This window comes from Microtus pennsylvanicus, chromosome 19, assembly GCF_037038515.1.
Source record: "Microtus pennsylvanicus isolate mMicPen1 chromosome 19, mMicPen1.hap1, whole genome shotgun sequence".
Lineage (NCBI taxonomy): Eukaryota > Metazoa > Chordata > Mammalia > Rodentia > Cricetidae > Microtus > Microtus pennsylvanicus.
The window spans coordinates 7,917,777-7,927,655 of NC_134597.1; the positions used below are offsets into that span (position 1 = coordinate 7,917,777).

The 9,879-nt window shown below is 40.6% G+C and overlaps 1 pseudogene; it reads right to left on the reverse strand.

The window, feature by feature from the left end:
• Positions 1-309: 309 nt before the first annotated feature.
• LOC142838235 (HBS1-like protein pseudogene) lies at positions 310-1,952 on the reverse strand (annotated as a pseudogene).
• Positions 1,953-9,879: the final 7,927 nt, after the last annotated feature.

The window sequence follows — 9,879 nt, forward strand, 5'->3', positions numbered from 1 at the left end:
TTTAAGTATCCTCGAATAATCCCCACATGTCTTGGGAAAACAGATGCATTTTACTACCTCCCCAAAGCAAAAAAAAAAAAAAACTTCTATTGAAATGGAAGTTTAATATTGGTTTTTCTTTGTCAGTTGGCAAATTGAAACTTTTGCAGGAGTGATTATTAGTACATCTTGGCAGCTAATTTTAGCTTTAGTTTCTCTCACCTACAAACATTATCAACTGCACACTGCGTCCATAACTGCACCACTGGATGGATGCCTCCATGGCTGTCTCTCTGCATTTGGAATATGGTGGAAAACATGGTGGACCCATCACTCTTTTCTCTCAGTGACAACACCAGCAGTTATCATGGGCCACCATACTGCAGCATAAACCTACCCAGCTCCTTGAAGACTTTGTAGAACACCAGAGCCACTGGTCTCTAGGTCTGCAGTTCTACCAGTGCCTTCCAGCTCTTGGTCAGCAGCTTAGGCTTTTTCTTTGTGACTTCGCCAGTACTTTGGTTTAGGACACTATTCAATCGCTGAATAACAGCAGGGTTGCTGAGATTTGACAGTGTAGCACCCAGGTAATCCTTTAGTTATAGGAACTTCAATACTGAAGATGAGGATCTGGGCTCTGAAGTGAGTACAAGCTTTGATGGGTTCTTTGGGGCCACAAAATATGCAGCCAACATTGATTTTGGTGATATCCATCCCAACCAATGTAAGACTAATGTGATGGCCTGCTGCTGCCCAATTAACATATTCATCAGAGTGATTCCTTTTGCTATAAAAGGCTCATTGGGTGACATTGCTAGCAGTTAGTCACCAGAATGGACATAACCTGCTTCAATTTTACCAGTCACACATAAGACAGATCTTTGAACTTTGAAGATATCTGACAATCTAAAAGGTTTGTCAATGGATCGTTGAAGGGGTTTGAAGGAATCAGTCTGTTCTATTAAACAGGATCCTTTATCGAGTGAGTTCACACTACTGTGATCTTGTAATTAAATTTTCACCACTGAGACCACGCTTGGGGATGAAAGTTACATCACTCTCCTTAAAACCTGTTTGCTTAAGAAAATACCCAAGTTTTCCAGCAATCTCTTAAAAATCTTTCTTGTTGCCAATTTACTGACAGTCACAGCAAGCTGTGTCACTCCAAGAGATCGGATCAAAAGGCCATGTTCCCATGTCTGCCCTCCAGTCTCAAATCCAGCTTCAAACTCTGCCCTGCTGGCATCAACAACTAAAACAGCTACATCAGTCTGAGATGCTCCTGTGATCATATTTGGAACGAAGTCAGTCCTTATGGCCTGGAGCACCCATTAATGTAATAACTTTGGTTGCGGTTTCCAACTTCGTCATGCTGACATCTTTTGTTACTCCCCTTTCCCTTTCTTCTCCAGTCTCCTCCAAGACCCATGCATATGCAAAGGAAGCCTTGCCAGCCTTTTAAGAGTCCCGCTCATATTTACGCATAGTTCTTTTGTTTACATTACCCGGAATATAAAGCAATGGCCCATCAGAGTACTTTTCCCAGCATCAACATGACCAATGACCACTAAGTTGAGGAGCTGCTTCCCGCCTTGCTGCTTCTCCAGCTTTGCCTTCACATCTATCTGGTGCCTCCGCTTGCCAGACTTTTTCGCTGGTGTGGGAGCGAAACTCAGCTCTTCTGATGCTTGAAGGGGGGATGAAGGAGGGCAGATTTATGAGTGCTGGTCTCAAGAACGTTAGGAGAAGCAATGCTGCCATCGTCACCAGGAGGTGCTTTGTCGGGTGTATGCAGAATATATCCATTTTCCTTACAGGTTAAGCCAGGCACTTCAAACCCCCATAGTTCGCTTCTTTCCAGATTCAGTCATTTTAGCAATTTTTGGCACAATTTCAGACTCATTCTGAGATGACTGAGATCCAACTGACTTTCCTTTTGATGTCTTTCCTTCAGACATGGCTCCTTCCCTCTTCTCCTTTAAATTCTGTGCATTATCTCATTCCAGAACCACTGACGAAGCCTGCTGGACATAAAACTCATTTTTCAGAATTGCTTCAATCACTATGTCATCGGGTACAGCATCTCCCAGGACCTCTTGCAAGTGATCAAGGCACGAGCAAAGATAAGCTTGGTCGTGTTCACTTAACCGGTGATTCAAAAGAGAATTAGATGACTCTTTCAGATCTTCAGAAACATATTCTTCTACAGGGTTGTCACGCCATGAGTAAATAAACTGAGCAGATGTTGATGGTGAAATACAATAATCATCCTCCATAGACTGGCTATACAAATCATCTTCTTCGAAATTTTCATTGTAGTTATATGCTCGGACGGTCAGCATGCAGGGTGTCTGCCACAGTCCCTTCCAAAGTATTCGGCTCAGATGCAAGAAAGGTGCCAAGTGTGCCTTGTAGATCTCTTCCATAGCATCTTGGCTTCTGCCAGGCCTCTGCGCCAAACATCTGCGCATATGCGACGTCACACCCAAGAAAGTTAATTTATAGCTAAAAGATGAATGCATATAATCTACATTACATGCCAATATCTGATGTCTATTTGAAAAGTCACGTCAAAATACCATCTCAGTTGAAACTGATATCTGTCAATAGGTATAAATGATGTTATGTAGAAAATCCAAGATGCTAAGCTTTGGTAAACACAAAAAGAAAAGGCCGTTTGTGTAGTAAACAACCCTAAGATCACCCTTAAGTTCAATGTTCCTTAAAATGTCATTGCACCTTAGATTTAAGAGGTAGAGAAACATTCATCAATATTATAAACATAAGGGTCATGACTTCCATCTTGCTGATTAAAAAAATATCACTTGAAAAAAATCCAATGCCTACGAATACAAACACATAAATATAAATTCCTCAGCAGAAGTAAACTGTTTCTGTCAGTATGTAAAGTTTAATTGAAGATCATCTGTTCTCAGATAAATATTTAGTGCTCTGATCAAAGTGCTTTTTTCTGTTAAGGTGGCATAGTTCTTGAAATTATTATAGAAGAACAAATATTCTTGAGAGGTACTCTGGATATTTAAGCCACATACAACTGAAATGATTCTTCATGCATTGAAGTTCTTGTTTAAAGGGATTTCCAACTGCTTTTGGCAGGGCACCACTCTGAAGAGTCACAAGAGATAAACTTCTATAAGCATGAATTTACACTGAATTACATGTAAAAGGAAGGCCGTGGAAAGACAAAGCAAAGTGATGGATTGCTAGAAATGTCGCCATGCACAGATTTGCTATGTGTGGAATTGATTTCCTCGGACCTCGAGCGTCTTGCGCTGTGTGCCAGATTTCAATCATATGTTATATAAATGACTGTCAATCAGAGTGACAGGTACAAACCCTCACAAAAGCTGAAATTGCAACCAAGATATCTATGTAAAAACAGAGCTATATCTTAATCAAGAAAAAGAATGAGAAATAAAAACTTGCTAAAAAAAAAAAACAAGAAGAAGAAGAAGCTTAATATGCCATTAGGTATACATGCTTTAATTTGAGAATCCTGTGTCCAAAATCACAGAGTTCCCTGACCCATGCCCTCGGGCCTGAATATCATACAGCACACTCTATGGTCCTATCCCAGGCTTAGTGAGGAAGCATCTAGTCCAACGTTGTCCTTGTGAGATCTGCCACAGGGAAAAAATACATGAATCAGCAAACACAGTTTTTGCATCCTTTCAACACATTCAGGTCTTGATGCAAATTAATAGATTGGCTTTTGGAACTTTATTCATTTATCTATATTAGTTGCTTCCTTGTAATTCTGCCCCTGAGGCAGATTTGCTCTTGATCAGCTGAAAAAGAACATTTTTAAGCTTGTCAGGCCAGCGCCAGGCACCAAAGTAGGTGAATTCTCTATGGTGAGCTCGCCTAAGTACACGATTTTCCTCCCTGGGAAATCAATGGCTCGTCACTTATGTCCAATATGTTATGTTTCCTGTCTCCTGTCTTTACTTTGACTAAGGACATATCTCTACACATGCTTTTGACTTCACAGCTCCCGGATCAGCATGATGAGACAGAACTACAAAGCACAGGTTACAGATACTAATTTCCCCAAAGCGGGAGGTCCAGACACGACAGTGGAAAGCTCTGGCCAGTCACCACTGGCCACATGCTCCGTCTCCATCCATCACATCCTTACTGCTAGTTTTATTTTCTGACATGAAGAACATAGGGAAACATTCCATTACCCTGTGGCTCAGTTACTTTACAGATAGATTAAAAACTGCTTTCATAAGCAACTAATTAATGTACTAGGAACCTTGGGTCCTCTTTTCTGTCCATCCAAGGTTATTGCTTGCCAAAACTTAGCCACGTCACTCGTACTCAGCAAATAAACGTAGCTTGACCAAATTCTCTCCTTTCCCCCTAATTTTCTTCCTTAGATTAATTTGACTTTTAACCACCTCTCTGAAGATGTCTGATTTGAGAAGCTTTCATTATTAAAGAATGAATTTACTATGAGACACCTTTGTAGGGTAAACAAGTGGAGAGTATTACCTCAGCAACTACTTTCCAACACACACAGCAATTGATATTCACAAAAGAACTTTTCCTGGCAAAGAGCAAATATCCATGGTTCTGGGCAGTTACTTGTGGCCAATTGGAACTGCACCTAAGTAGTTTACTACTGACTGATATAAACCCTACCTAGAGGATATCATGCCCCATGCAGTTATTTGAATCTGAATATTTCCAAGATTCATTTTTTTCTTACAGTATTAACCAACCCTTCCTGGGGAAACTGGCTTACACATTTTTTTTCCATCTCATAACCTTGAAGTTGTCTTTTGGCTACATCCACATTTAATCCATCCAAAAACACAAAAATGTTTACAAAGAGTCATATCAAGGTCTATAAAAATCTTAGGGATTTGCTACCTCTACCTCCAAGATAACAGGTTAGACTGACAAAGATTCAGACTTTGGCAGAAGACAGAGAACTCCTGCATCAACAACAAAGAACTTGCCTGTCACAGCACCACAAGTGTACTGTTCACATCAGTTTTCCCTTTCCTCAATGCTCTAGAGACTGTGTAAGGAACGTGCTTTACACAATGGCCTTGAGAGACACTGAAGTCAGGAACCTCCTCATCTTTGCGGTGAGCTAGAAAGAAACTTGTTCTTTGCCCAGGTAAGGGAGACACCACCCTTTTATGCTCCCAACAGTCAAATATGCCCTTTGCTACAAAATGAAACAACTATATCTGTATCTCTGCAAGCTGTTTATTACATTAATATTTTTGAAAATATTTGGGGGAAATAATAAGTTATTAGGCCAGGCTTGGTGGCACACTCCTTTAATTACAACTCTTGAGAGGTAGAGACAGGTGGATCTCTGAGTTCCAGGCTGACCTGGCCTACATAGTGAGTTCCAGGACAGGCAGGGTTATGTAGAGAAAAGTGAACTAATTAATTACTTAATCAATAGTAATCTGCGGGTCCCTGTGCTCTAAAATGCTACAAAAGGACAAGAAAAATGTGAGGAATTGAAGCTTAAGAAATAAGAGTGAGTCAAGCCCAGACTGCAGCGTGGGTGCTATGAAAAGGAAAACATCAGATTGAAATGTTTATTCCTTTGCACCTCCCCACCTTTCCCTGTGACCAAAGCAAAGATTGTTAATAGTATTAAGGAAATTTAAAGCAAAAAAAAAATGTAACCAAAATAGACTGAGCATTGAATATCTTTGCAGTGAATTTGGGTGCAAGTGTGTTCAGTCTTCTGTGCGCAGCTACACACGTTGAGAGGTCAACTCTTGGTCATCATCCTAAAAATTCTGTTCTTCAGACAGCAGCCAAGGTACCAGAATTGAAAGTATTTCCAGACAAAGTTTCATCAGACAGACCAGACAATAAAAGACATGCTTATGACCAATTCAGACAGCCAGAGACACGATCCACTTCAGAAGAGGGTTCTAAATGACATGTACTTCAGAAGAGGATTCTTAGTGGCGTCTTTCCTTTCTTTGATGCACTGCTTCACTGTTTTCTCTTTTCCTTTTCTCCATCCTCCACTTGGTTAGTGTTGCATGCACACCCCATGAGCTGGCAGCACTGTATAACAGACATGGTTTGAAACTACTTCATATATTACTGTTGGAGTAAATATTTATTTACTACATACCCAAAGGAATCTCATATATCATCTCTATCTTACAGAAGAGAAAAGCAAAACATAGAAAGTTGTATGCTACCTTCTCTAAGGCCTTCCAGCTAGTGGACATTATAATCCTACTTGGATTTGGAAAGTTAACCCAAATATCCATGATTCTCACTGTTTCATGTAAGCTATCAGTGTTAACTGGCTTCTGTTATATGTTATGTGGCTTCTGTATCTCTTCACATGACACCACAATATTAGATAGATAGAGCGGCCATTATGGGGTTTTAAATTTTTTTAATCGGTGATTCCTAAATTGATACTACTATACCGCGATCTTAATGTCTCCTCATTTGAAAGACTTTCCAAGTTACCTAATGAAGATTCAATCCATACTCAAGCTTAATATCTCACTAAAAGTACGGCAATAATCTAGGTGACTATTCGCCAACTCACAGGCTCTTATTTTATTCCAGTTTGTTTGAACTCTAAATATTTCAGTAAGAAATATATATAAATGAGATGTATACATGATTTTCTACTAAGGTCTCAGTCCCAGAACAGTTCTTCTGATTGACAGGTAAGGGTTCCTATGTATCTAGTGCAATTCCAGAGGGCACCCAGCCTCCACCTCCCCATCGGGGTACCAATGTGACGGTGGTAAGTGTCACTTCCATTTCCCACATTAGATGTTTTTCGGACATTACTATCCAGAGCCAATATCCAAGTCAATATTTTTGTGCAATCTAGTAGGATTGCTTTAGTTGATATTGTGGTTCCACTTCATATTTAAAGATCTCATCGCAGACATCAACCATTCTTTCTGTCGTTTTCATTACAAATTATCATTTTTATTATTCTATCAAATTTGTTGACATTTATGTAAAAAAGTTTTAATTTGTAAATATGTTAATATATTTCTCAAAGCCAGGCGGTGGTGACGCATGCCTTTAATCCCAGCACTTGGGAGGCAGAGACAGGCGGATCTCTGTGAGTTCGAGGCCAGCCTGGTCTACAAGAGCTAGTTCCAGGACAGGAACCAAAAGCTACGGAGAAACCCTGTCTCAAAAAATCAAATATATATATTTCTCTTGTCTTCTGTAGATTTTGAATTGCTAGAAAAATCTCTTCCAGTGCCTAACTTTTACTTGAAGTAGTTTGCATATGCTCTTAAGATTTTTTATTATTTTCAGTGCTGTGATCAAGCCCAGGGACTGACATTTGCTCAGATACATTCTACTCTTGAAATAGTTGCCAGAACCTTCTGGTATTTTTTTTCATGATTAGGTTTTTATTCAAATATGCTGTCTCTATTTGTTCTTTATGGGTGAAGTGTGTTTTAATAGTATATACAGAATACTTTTATTCTATGGTAGGTCTTCTTTTCCTCTGTTGATTTCTTCTCAGCTGCTGGTATCTTGGTAGCTGTGGCCTTTATCAACCTCATGCCCCCTCCACCCAGAAGATCTATTCAACTTCTTGGCATTCAGAGGCTTAGTTCATGTCTTGCTGTCTGCATACCTCTTGTCAGCAGCCTTCTTCTCTGCCTCCTCCTCCTTTAATTTGGCTGCTGCAGCTGTTTCCTCTTCTTCCATTTCCTTTGCCTGAGTTTGCCATTTCTGTCTGGGAGAAGAAGGGTGTCCCTGTGCACAGCCTTTGTGTTCCAGTGCAGCTTCTACACAGTTCTCTGTTTCTTCAGTGAATTCTTCCTCAGGAGTCTGATGAATCTTCTTGCATAGGGCTCAGAGAATTCTTTGGCTGTCTGGGCTTTTCAAGATTCAGTAAATGCTTGTGTTTATCATCCTGAGGATTGGATGGTTACACTCACTTTTGCGGGAAGCATCCTATGCCAAGAACCAATAACTCATCCTCTCTTTTCCAAACCACTTTCTGTCCAAAGGCAGAAATGCTCCACATGCCTGCCAAGAGCAAGTTTCAAATGCTCAGCCTGCTTACAATAATCAGAGTAATACCAGATTGAATGTTTTGATCGAGAATATCCCTATGTTTGAATATTTGGTCACATGACTATTTTGTCATCAGGAAATGGCGCTTTCTGAAAGGATTAGGAAGTGTGGCAATGTTGGAAGAAGTGTGTCACTGGGAGTGAACCTTGAGCTTTCAAAAGCCCATACCAAAACCAGAGTCTCTCTCTCTCTCTCTCAGCCAGGGGATCACGATGTAGCTCTCAACTACTTCTCCAGCACCATAGCTGCCTATATACCACTGTGCTTCCTGTCATTACGATAATGGACTATACCTCTGAAACTGCAATTAAGCTATTTTATTAAATGCTTTCTATCATAATAGTTTCCATAGCCATGGAGTCTGCTCACAGTAATAGAGCACTGGCTAAGAAACCAGAGGAGTTTCTGAAGGCCTTGAGAATAATATTGTCTTCATTGTAAGTGATCCAGGGCTCCCTAAGCTGGTTATGTCATTCATTTCTCATTTTTCACAAGCCAACTCTCATTAACAGAGAGATATAGACTTTTCTGAAGTCATCCCAAGCTTTACATCATTTAAAAACAGAAGAACCTTCTTAGTCTTTTTTATATTCAACCTTATCTTCCATCACCAAAGGTAGTTTAGGACTTCCTCAAGATGATGACCCTTAGACATCACCAAAGCTGGAAAGATAGAGGCAGTCAGGGCACAGAAAGGGCATATTGCTTTTGGGTTGTATTTACTCTGTAGTGCCAAAGGTGGCAGGTTTTGTTTGGTGAAAACACAAGGCCTCCATGACACACATGTTGGAAGACACTCTGACCCACCATCTGGAACTCTTGAAGCTGGAGGCCCAGCTCTACCAGTGTGTCAAGACTCAACACTGGTCTGACGGTATAGGGCTGTCTGATGTGTTGGCACAAGTTGGTGTGAACCAAGTTCACTATATATGGCTTTAAACACAACTGGCAAAGTGACATTTTTTTGCTAGACTAATTCCCATTTTCAGAGTACACTCTGTGAGAGGAATGGAACATACCATGTATTTTTAATTCTTAGATTTGCATTTTAAGTTACCTAAATCTTATTTTCTTTATTGGATTTTTCCTATACAATATATTCATGCTTTTCCTGATCCCCAGCTCCTCTCAGGTCCTGTCACCTCCTGACTCACCCAAACCTGTACCCTTTTTTCTCTTTAAAACAAACAAACAAAATAGATTCTGCAGCCACCAAAAGAGAAAGGTGAACATCAACCCAGATAGCTACATTCTTTTAGAGCTAACACTTCCATCCCCAAGGAAAACATGCCTGAAATATGTACTAGTACAGTAGTGGCTCAAAGCCCCTAGAAGTAACCAACCAATATCTGACTGGCTTTTTAAGGCCCACTCCATGAAATGGAACCCATACCCAGCATTGCTTGGGTGGTCAAGAGCTTTGAGACGAGATAAACCAGGAACCTGAAACCAGATAGGCCAGGGACCTAGCAACATTGAGAAGAGCTTGCCAAGCCCAAAGGGAATGGGGGACACTAAGGAAACAAGGTCTTCTAAACAGAGCAGGACCAGTGCACTCAGAGACTGTGGCAGCATGTAGAACGCCTGCAAGTGTCTATGCCAAAAGAGGTCCCAACCCTGAGAGGAGACGTGAACAGAGGTCCCCATCCCTAACCCAGAAGCTACCTCCAGTGGGTAAACACTCACAGATGAAAAATTTCTTCTTGCCAACAGAGTCTCATGGGAGATATAACCACAGCTAAAGGCATGTCCCATGCCCCATGTCCCATGCCCAGCAGTAGGTGATCAGCACAAAACTCAGTGGCATATTTTGAG